Source organism: Bidens hawaiensis, unplaced genomic scaffold (assembly GCF_021521415.1).
Source record: "Bidens hawaiensis isolate Kalapana, Puna unplaced genomic scaffold, B.hawaiensis_p1.1 tig00021522_1, whole genome shotgun sequence".
Classification (NCBI taxonomy): Eukaryota; Viridiplantae; Streptophyta; class Magnoliopsida; order Asterales; family Asteraceae; genus Bidens; species Bidens hawaiensis.
The window spans coordinates 127,240-139,408 of record NW_027493350.1 but is presented as its reverse complement, the minus strand read 5'-3'; positions in this window follow the sequence as shown (position 1 = coordinate 139,408).

Genomic DNA, 12,169 nt, shown 5'->3' with positions numbered 1-12,169 from the left:
AACCGGGTAGAAAAAAGGCACAACCTCATCAAGTACAAACCGAACCGTGAATTATCATACACCGAAGCCGGGTTCCAGAGGTATGAATGGATACCCAAGTAATAATTTGGATTGTTATTTGTCAATAAATGATAGTTAAGATTATTTAAAACCAATATTCTTATTTTAAACATGTTTTAGGTGACTTGTTGAAAATAGAATTAGTACTACTTAGTACCAACTTAAATAAATGACTTGTCACCAAAATAAAAATAAAAAAAATTTAAATTTATCCTTAAAAAACTTTTGTCTAAATATGGGGTTTATCCCGAGTTTATGAAATAAAAATCATAGTGTTTTGAACTCTGATAATTTTTTTTAATTACGGTTCTGATAAATTTTTCCGCTGCAAAATATTTTGTTAATAACATGTACCAATACTCGCGTTCATGACCCTCGCCCAAAGTAAGAGGTCGGATTTGCGAAAGTTTATATTGGCTAAATGTTTTCTCTCAGTGACACCTAAATATGTCTAATTAAATAATAATAATAATAATAATAATAATGTTACAAAACACCTTTGAGTAAACTCGTCTTGCTTTATAAGTACTTTTTCATATTAAATTTGAAATTAACTTACATTGTTAATTTATTGAAATTGTAGATATTAACTTACATTGTTAATTGTACTTAATTTATATATCTTGGTTTGCAAATAGGCGCGAACATGAATAATTGTAGATATTGGGAACCGGTTTTACAAGCTTTTAAAAATAGACTATCGGTGTGGAAAGCAAAGTCTCTCTCGTATGGTGGTCGGATAACATTAATCAAAGCTGTCCTTAATTCATTACCGACTTACTACTTCTCCCTATATCGTGCACCCGCGAAAGTAATTGACAGTTTAGAGAGGATTAGAAGAAGATTTTTCTGGGGAGGCTCAGAGGATGTGACAAAGATGAGCTGGTTAGCATGGAAAAAAGTAGTGGCACCTGGTGAGTATGGTGGACTGGGTCTTGGATTGTTAAAAGATGCAAACTTGGCGTTGCTTACAAAATGGTGGTGGAGATTCAAAACAGATGAGACTAGTTTATGGAGAAAAGTCATTTGGGCGATCCATCATAGCTCAAGGGCTTGGAACTTCATTCCCAGGAAACTTACTATCACAGGTGCATGGAAATACATAAATAAGGCTGTTTTGGAGTTGCTGAAATCGGGTATAGATGTGTCACATTGCATTAGGGCTGTGGTTGGAAGGGGGGATCGGGTAAGGTTTTGGATAGACTGCTGGATAACTAATCAGCCGATGCAAGATATATTCCCAAACCTATTCAGCTTGGAAACGGATAAAAACGTTTCTGTTATGCAAAGGGTGGGGTTGGATACGAATATGGGGAGCTGGGATTGGAGGAGGGATATAGAACCAGGTATTGAATCCGAAGAATGGGCTGGTTTGTTGGATCTTTTGGCTGAGCATGATAGAAGAGATGGCATTGATAAGTGGATTTGGACATTGGATGAATTGAAGACTTACACGGTTGGATGTATGAAGAAACACATACAAAACCGAAGGTATGGTAGTGGTGAAAGAGGATTTGAGTGGAATACTTGGATACCTAAGAAGGTGAACATTGTGGCATGGAGAGCAGATTTGGATTGCTTGCCAACAAGATCGATGCTGATGAAACGGCATGTTGGAGTTAATATTGTTGCTTGTCCGCTATGTGGAGATCATGAGGAAACAGTGGAGCACTTGTTTGTGGCATGTGGCTTTGCACAGGTAATATGGACAGTGGTGGCGCAATGGTGCAAAATTCAAGATATGTTTGCGTTTAGCTATAAAGATATTTTGGATATTCATAAATATGAAAAACGGTCGGTGAAATTGAAAAAAGTGGTGAACGCGATAACCATTACAACAATATGGTCAATATGGAAAGCGAGGAATGATACGGTTTTTGAAAATAAAGAAGCACTAATACAAAGGACTATTGGGGAGATAAAGGCCATGTCATTTTTATGGGTCAAGGCGAGATCAAAAAACACGGCTCTAAACTGGGAAATATGGAGAAGATTCGACTTACAATTTGTTGGTTGGTGAAAAATTAGATAACATTTTATTTTTGTAAACTGTTCTTCTCTTTTGTCTTGGTGTACAATGCGAGCTACTAGCTTGCGGTTTGGTGAAATAATATAATGGTGTTTTGTTGGCCGTTCAAAAAAAAAAAAAAAAATTTATTGAAATTGTTACACCAAATTAACAGCCATCAAGTTATCTTAAATATATGTATTAATTGCATTAAACTAATATGTACAAGAAAGTAAATATAAGCTTTATGGTTTTCTATGTGTTTACCTATCATGCGTATATATGAATGAGGGGCCATTTTTGCTGGAAATAAGTTGCCCTGTTCGTTTGACTTTGTGTGAGAAAAAGGATGTGGACTTTTCATTTTTAATTTCAACTTATTAGCAAATGATGTAATTAGGTGTTGAAACTAAATGGCTTTACATAGATCTTAAATGTATATAACCGCACGTAATTATACGGATTAGACTCGCTAAAAGTTAAAATTGAGTGAGCTTAAACAAGCCCAGACTCCATCAGAGTTCATTTAATAAACGAACTAAGATATAAAGTATAAACGAGTTTATTATTATTAACATAGTTGTCATGTAATGTATTAAATACATAAATCTACATAACAATATGTTGTTCTACATATGTGCAAAAGATATTAAATGTTTATAAATAAGATAACCAAATAATTAGTAAGTAATAAACAAGTCAAATAAGAGTCAAGCTCAACCTGAAAACCATTCATGAGCAAAGCTTTAACTTTAGAAATAGATATTGAAAAGAGTCGTCGATGTAAACCATTCTTAAATTAGTTGAGTTCGTGATTCGGCTCAATCTAACTATGATTCTACTAATTTGGGTAAGGATCTTAAGAGAACCCTTTGCAAATTGAGAACTTTGAAAATCATTTTGGACCACTAAAAACATCTTTAATTTTTTAAAAAAAAAATCATAAAAAATACCAAAATTTTAAAAAAGTAAAAAAACCAAAATTCTTATATTTCATTCCGGTTTCATTAAAAAAAAGTCGTATTATACAAATATGTATAATTTTATTTAATCTTTAGTTACGTAATATACGCATATGTGCAGTATCATTTATCTTAAATTATACATATGTGTATAAAAAAGCATGTAAATGTACATATATGTATATATAATTTAGCTAAACCGAGTTTTTTTTATAAAACCGGAATGTTATAATAAAAATTTTAGTTTTTTTAATTTTTTAATTTTTGTATTTTTTTTATTTTATGATTTTTTTATTTTTGAGCTTTTTGTGGTTCTAAATATTTTTCATAATTCTCAATTTCAAAAAATTGTCTTATAATTCTGATCCTTTAGCATACAAATTACAAATAAAAACACACAGTGACATAGTTTTGGTGGGCCTCCAAACACAGTTGGGTTACATGAGGATTTAGTAGGGGATGATTGGGCTTTGAGTAACTTATTTTGTTCAAATGGGCCGGCCCCATAAACTCCAAAGGCTCAATTTAAGGTTGTTTAGGAACCGGGTCATAACAGTAGGACTAGTGGGGTAATTGTACCAGATTTATATAAGGAGGTATCCTCAGAGTCAATTTCGAACACAACAGCTAGAAAAAAGAAGAAAATTAAAGGGCTAAAAAGTAAAAAGACTTGAGTTCATCAATGATTGGGAAACGCAAAGCTTGCATGAGCAGTCTATGATTTGTAAAAGGAAATCCAAGGAAGAGATCGAAAGGGAGGTTTTGGAAACGATTGAAATCGGTGAAACTTTAGGCTGCATGGTTACGGGACTAGAAGATAGAATTAGCACAATGACTATCGAGGAACGAAGTATACCATAAACAATGATTTTTTATCACATAATATAAGTGGAGGGGAGGAAAAAAAACATGTGAAATTAGGAATTTGAAAATAAAGAAAATAAAGCACAAGGTTAGCTTTGTCGCAAATTGTTTGGTCATGGGTTAACAAGCCAACTACAAAGGGGTTCAATAAGGTGTAAGAAATCCTGGAATACCTGTTTTAACAACATGTGGGAGAAGAAAAAGGAGTGATACTCCAAGCAATTAGAATGGTGTTTAATAAGAAGGCGTACTCATTTCTATAGTTGAAAAGTAGAAGCAAATGGGTGAGCATTGACCGGGAATCGTTGTGTAAATTTAATTTTCCTTTATGAATACTAGTAGAATGCTCGTACGATGTTGCGGCGGTGGCAATTTACAACGCTATACTCGTTTACCTTTGTTTATCAATCACATTATGATATATTGTACAGTACTTCAATTAGTTTTGTTATTCAAATAATATTTTACAAAAGTTTGTTATATTAATTGTTCTTAATTAATGTTATTACAATTTTCAAGTTATCAACGTGGTATTCTATTCAATAAGTGTTACACATGTCAAATAAATAATAACAAAACAAGAATAATAATAATAATATACACATAATAGTTAAAATATAAAACTCCGAGTTAAATGTTGCGTCATGACAAGATGAATCTTAGTCATATGTCTTGCACAACTTGACTATCCCATAATCTCATCTGCATTTTATAACCATTCTTCATCATCAGCAAACATTCTATTAGTCACAGGGTGGTTGATCTTTAAAATCTCTCTAGTTAATCCGAATTCACAGGTATAAGTCTAATCAAGTTTTAAAATTGTTCCAATCAGACCATTTATAAAATCTTTTGTTCAATTGTCACTAAAGTTTCTTTTTTGTTCTAATCCTATATATTTTACCTAGATAGCAGGTCTTGTAGGTTTTTTTTAATTTTTAAGTAGTTTAACATTGCAAAATATTTTTTTAAAAGTGAAAAAATTAGCAAAACTTGAGGAAAAAAATTATTGTGAAAAATTCAATAAAAAATAAGTTTTTTTTATTTTCCAGTTTTTTTGTTGCAATTTCCAGATTATTATTATTTTTGCAATTATTCGGAAAAAAAAATTAAGTTTGTTTTAAAATTTCCATTTTTTTTGCAATTTTCTAGATTATTATTCTTATGGGCAACTCTATATAAAAGTAACTAAGTTTTGAAATTATTCCAATTAGGTCACTCATAAAACCTTTTGTTCCAATCAGGTCACTATAGTTTTTCTTTTTGTTCTAATCTTATATATTTTACATGAATATTAGTCATGTAGGTTTTTTTTTGTAATTTTTAAATGGTTTGACATTACGAAACATTTTTTAAAAAATTTAGAAAAATAAATTTAAATTGTGAAAATTTGAAAAAAAATAATAAGAATAAGAATAATAATCTAGAAAATTGCAAAAAAAAAAACTGCAAAATTGCAAAACAAAAAAATGGAAAATTTTTATAAAAAAAATCTTAACTTTTTTTTTTTTGCGAAAACTTACAAAAAATAATAATAATCTGGAAATTACAACAAAAAAACTGGAAAACTAATAAAAAAAAAACTTATTTTTTTATTGCATTTTTTCACAATAATTTTTTTCCTCAAATTTTGCTAATTTATCACTATTTAAAAAATAATTTGCAATGCTAAACTATTTAAAAATAAAATAAAAACCTCAAAACTTGTTATCCATGTAAAATATATTGGATTAGAACAAAAAATAAACTTTAGTGATATAATTGGAACAAAAGATTTTATAAGTGACCTTATTGAAACAATTTTAAAACTTAGAAATATTCTATAGATTAATCCCTTAATAATAATCTTAATTTATTGTAGCAAGTGTATATAATATTTTGTATGATGGAAAATTTGATGTGCAAAATATTTTCCATATTCAACATACTTTGAAGGTCACAACTGCTTGACTCGCGTTTCAAACAAAAATCCTTTAAGACCATTCTCTATGGTGGGGGGTTTCGAAGCCCCTCCACCGTGCCACGTCAGCGTCACATAACCACCGTGACTAGTTTAACTCGCCGCGACTAGTTTACATTGTTTACATTCCCGATACGAGTATTTTATTAGTAATTAACTTTTCCTGATAAGTTTACATGATTTACATTACCCATATGAGTAGTTTATATGTAGCTAACTCGTCGTGACTAGTTTAACTTGTTTACATTCTTATACGAATAGTTAATTAGTAATCAACTCGTCTTGGCTAGTTAAACGTAACAATCTACTCGTCTCATTACTTTATAGTCTAAACTAGTCGTTACAATGTTGTTTTGAAGTTGTTGGGTTTATAACGTCATTTTCTTGTTGTTTTGAACCTGCACATCAATGGAGAAGGAAATTGATAATATTGTAGTTTGTTACGGTGGAAAGTGGGAAGAAACAAAAGAAGCTACTGAGTATGTTCCATTTGATTGTGGACGACAAGGTGTATCTCTATCTTTGAGGTTCGGTTATTGTGAGTTTAAAGATTTTGTTACTAGTTGTTTTAAAATATGTCATATCAAACGATTATCTTATAAGTTTTGTAATTACTCATATCCGATGGATATACACGATGACTATGACATGACGCTTTTTTTAAAACGTGCTAAAGGAAAACCAAATGAAGTCACAATAGGGTATCGAACCAACATACAAAACCACATCTTGATGCCTGCGAACAATGTATTGTGACATCAAAATTAATAAAAATGAATAACTAAAAAAACTCACACTCGTGCAGCAGTAAAATCTTCTACTAGGATTTGCTTCGGTCCAAGAAGTGCGAATCGTTGTAACAGAAACACAAGAACAAATAACCCTTCCATCATTGCGTCAGTGGCGAAGTGATTTCGACAATTCATTTGACAACCTAGACATTTTCTACTTTTGTTGTTTTTTCAACGATAATGGTTTGGTTGGAAAGTTAACTGGTAAGGTATCAGAGTAAACTAAACGAGTAATATACAAATCTGTCACACCCCGACCAAAGGCGGCGAAACATGCTGGGGTGTAACGTGATTGGACAAATACACAAGACACTATTTAAAGTGATAATATTTAATCAACTCATTTTGTTTCATAAATCATTAAACAACACATCTCGTTCATACAAACAAATTGAATACAAGTAAACAATTATATTGTTCGTTTTACTAATATCCTAATATTCTTGGTAACGTTTTTCGTCAAGTCCTCGAGTCAACAAAAGTCAAACCTGTAACATTTCATAAAATAAAGTTTATCAACACAAAGGTTGGTGAGCAATTCATAAGTTTGAGCATATAAGTATATAGTAATAAAAAGCCACAAATCTTGTATACGAAACAATAAATAAAAGCAATAACTTGGATAAATAGATATCGCTAAACACATTAGAGACACCTAGCTATAAGGGGATGCCAAATAGTCTAGGATTTTATAGTTATCGTTAATTGCATTACGTTAACGACACCTTGCTATAAGGGGTTGCCAAATAGACTAGGATTTTATAGTTCCACCAACCAAAAGCGATAAACACATAGGCATATAATCATAGAACACCAAATCGAGCAATTATTTAAGTAAAGTATACAATAACGTTTGTGGGTTAAGATTCAAGTATAAAGCATTTTGTTGAATAAGTATGAAATGTCACCCCAAAACGAAAAATGAAAAACGAGGTATGAAAGTACTCACATTCAAGTATAAGACCTGGTTCAGAAAAGACGGGTAAACGGAAGGACGGGGTCTAACGAGCAAAGCCTAAATGAAAAGAAAAAGCCTTGCATTAGAAGGGTTGTTTTGGGAAAGCTTTAAAATAAAAGACAAGAAATGTAAACAATCAAAGTTTAAGGTTCGTAAAGTAACTATTTAAGAAATTATAGAAATAACCCTTTAAAAATGTAAGTTTGCTCGAAACCGGGTTAAAGTATCTAACCTTAATATTTACTCAACCTATGTTAAGTAATAAGGTGGGTAAAAATGCAAGAATGCAAGTCCCTTTATAACATAGATACTAAAACGGGTTTTAACGAGTGTTTCGGGTTGTTGGTTCGGGTCTTGATAATTGGTCAAACCCAAAGTCAACTTTCCAAAATAATAGATGTAATGAGATAACTCAATAAAATTTAATAAGACTTAACCAAGTATGTAGTTCTATTGTTTTAGAACTAACAACGTCCGTTAAGCGAGTTTTGGTTTTGTCGGTCCAAACTTTGTTATGAGATCAAGTTGGATCCAACATTTCCAAGTACTTAAGAAGATAATTAAAATCAGTTTATAAAGTATTTTTAAAGATTTATACTAGTCTTGATAGCTAAAAACACACTTGAGTGTCTTAAGCGAGTGAAAATCGGTTTAATTCGGTTGGTTCGGTTTCAATCTCACAATAAGTTCATAGATGGTTTCCACATGCCCAAATATCAAAGAACTTGTATAATAATTTATAAATGAAGAAACTTAAGTTTTACAACCAAAAAGTTAACAATAAAGTCTTTAAACGAAAGTTCGGTTCGGTTTGGTTTGGTTTCCATCTCACAATAAGTTCATAGATGGTTTCCACATGCCCAAATATCAAAGAAACTTGTAAAAATGATTTTAGAAACTTAAATCTAACAATAAGCATGTTTAAACAATTATTTAACAAAAACTAGTAAACAAAGTTCGGTTTATGGTTAAACCGAGGCTAGACTCTTAGATCCCATAACCATGGGACTTGTAAATATGACAAACAAACTAAAATGAGCAGAAGTTAGACATGGTTAGTACTTTGTATGTATAAACAAGTTATATAAGTGTATATATATATATATATATATATATATATATATATATCAAGAACACGAAGTACTTCATGAAGCCTTGCCTTACGAGGCCTGAAACTTAACCAACCGGAGCCGGATAAGTAACTACCAAAGGTAACAATTGGTGTATATTATATATATGTTGTACCACCATATTCAAGTTTTAGTAAGACTATATAAGTTAATTAGAGTGAAGGATTAAACTCAGTTTGACTTTTGGAAGTCAAATATTCAAGAACACATATATAACAACCTTGAATCTTTGACGTTTGAGAGAGATTTTGGAGATGTAGCAGGGGAGAATGAAGTGTATATATAGGGTAAGGATATGGGTTAAATATGGGTGTAAATATCAAGTAATTGTATGAAAAATGGATCAAGACAAGACACAAAACAACAAAATTCGGATTGTTGCAGGTCTAAGGCCGCCACGCGCGGCCACCCTAGTCTTCATGGCCGCTGGGCACGGCGCCCATGAGGGAGGGGTTTGGTCTGCTCGTCTTGTGTGGTTCGTTTTGCGTCCCGAAACTTCGTTTTTGATGTAATTTGGTCGTTTTAAAGGCGTTTTCGAATCCGTAAAAGGGGTTTTTCAAATTGAACACGTGGGAATGATTTAGTAACATAAAATCCAATATTATATATATTTGAAATGTTCGGGATATAAATCGGGTCGGTTTACGTGATAAACGAATACACAAACAAATACAAATAAGACCCAAAATTGACGAATGTCACAAAATTAATATATAACCATGACTAGTTTATAGCATGATATTAGTCACGACGAGTTAACTACATATAAACTACTCGTATGGGTAATGTAAATCATGTAAACTTATCAGGACGAGTTAATTACTAATAAAATACTCGTATTAGGAATGTAAACAAGGTAAACTAGTCACGACGAGTTAACTACATATAAACTACTCGTATGCGTAATGTTTACTAGGTAAACTTATCGAGACAAATTAATTGCCAATAAAATACTCGTATGGTGAATGTAAACTCGTTGTTGACCAAGATCTACTCATAACGACTAGTTGACATAACAAACTAACCATTCCAGTTAGTATTTTGTAAAACTAACCGGTTAGATGAATTTGGTAATCAAACGCATCGTCGTGGTTAGTTTGATAAACTACTCGTGACTTGTAAAGTTTTAGAATCTACTCGTCGCGACTAAAGGATTTCTTATTTACTCGTGGGCGTTGATTACGAGGCTTTAAACTTATTCAATCGTTAAGAGTAGATGATTAGTTAAACTGGTCGTTATGCACGTGGCAAGTTTTAATTGGTTATACAAACTACTCGTGTGTAATCATAAACTATTCGTCACGACTAGTTTATAATACATATTTTGGGAATTTGTTGGAAATGACACCTAAAACCTAAAAAACGTATTCATAAACGCTTATTTTAGGAATTTTCCCCATTGATTATCTTCTCTTCCAATTTGGTTGCTTGGGTTGATTGTAACTACATGTCATTGAAATTATGATTTATTTTAATTGATGTCAATGAAATCCCCCATAAACATATTTAGTTACTTCAAAGGTGAAATACATAATTCACACACAAATATATATAGGGGTGAGTTCATCGGGGAACTCCAAAAAATGGGAAACTAGGAATATCATTCCCAACCATTGATCAATATCCCACATCCTTATGTTGCACCCTTATTTTTTTATTTTTTTTTTGTTCTATATTTTTTTAATTATTTTTTTATTTTTTATGGGTTTTCTTCTTTTACAAAATAATGATTGAGTGTGCACTATAAGGATGTGAGGAATTTATCAAGGGTTGAGAAATGTGTTCCTCAATTCCCCACTTTTTTTTAAGTTATCTTTTAAACCTAACCCTCTCTATATATATAGGGTGAGATTTAGAGAGAACTCTTCTTAAAATTTTATTTTATTACTTGCCCGATATTTGGGTCGTTACACCCATTTTGATAAAGAAAACTAGTTTATTATTATTATTATTAATATTCATATTAAAAACATATGATATTGATTGAAAATGTATATTAAAAGCTATATACAAAATATAAGAGATGAAGAGTCGTAACAAAAATGAAGTTTAGGGTTTAAACGTTTATAAATCGTATGAACATTTCATTTGCCCATATTCATTATTTTAAGTTAACAAAAGTTACAACTAAAAAAATTGAATAGCTATTGAGTTGAATAAATGTAAAGCACGGTGACTAATTATCAGTTTTAACCCACCAGAAAATATACGTGAAAGAAGTAATTTATTAAATATTAGTCACATAAGTTATATTTCATTTTAGTAATTATATTATGAAGCACTTTAGGAGGCAATGAATGCAAATAAGTATCATGCTAAAACGCTAAAAAAATTAATTCGTAACATAAGTACGCATTAAATATTCAACACTCTAAAAAATCTATACATACTATTAAAGCAAACAACAATTTCCACTTGTCAACATCCTAGCCCCTCAACATCAATGCCACCTCAATGACATGTCACTAATTGCCTTTATACTAATGTCAACTCATCCACTATCCTATATTTAAACCTTAACATTTCACAATTTTTTACCCTAAACATTATTTTCTCTTTTTCTCTACCGGATCTCCTTTCACCCTCTTATATTTTCCGGCTAAACTAGATCTACATTCTTATTAATTGTTTTCGGTAAGTTTCTATCTTATAATAACCTTCCGATTGTTGATATATGTGTTTCCGGCAACATCATATTTTCTTCCGGTTATTGTAGATCTAACCTTTTTATCTTTATTTTCATTGTTAACTGATTTTTTTTAAATCTATTTAGGTTCTAAATAAAAAACAGCGATGAAGCCATAACAATGGATTTTTTTTACGGTTTTCCGGTAAGTTTTTCCGTTCATGTTTTATACCTATAACAATGGGTGTTTTATATTAATTTGAAGTTTTATTTTTTCCCATTTTTTGTTATACATGCTGATCTTTTCGGTTCTAAATATAAATTAGCTTCATCCATGTTGTGACATTCGTCAAATTCGGGTCTCGTTTTATAATCATTTTGTAACATGCCGATTTTTTTCGCGTTTCATTTTAATAAATTATACTTCATAGTTGTGGTTAAGCGTGTAAACCCGAACTCTCAAATTATCAAACCATTGTTTATATAACTCTAGCATGTGTGAGTTTTGTCAAAATTCCGTTAGTTTTAATTTATAAGTTTGGTTAAATAAACTTTAGGGACTAAAGTGGATTTCCTTAAAGTTATACAAGTTTTAAATAATTATAAACTAAATACCAAACTTGAGGGGCCATTTTTGAAAATATGTCATGCATATATAAACACAACAAAACCTAACCCTAAACATTAACATCACAGCCGTCCCTCTTTCCCTGCCGTTTTCCGGCGCTGATTTTCGGCGGCCGGTGACTCTCCGGCGACGCGAATTCCGGCCACCATCCTCTCCTTCCCCACCTCCGACACACCACCACC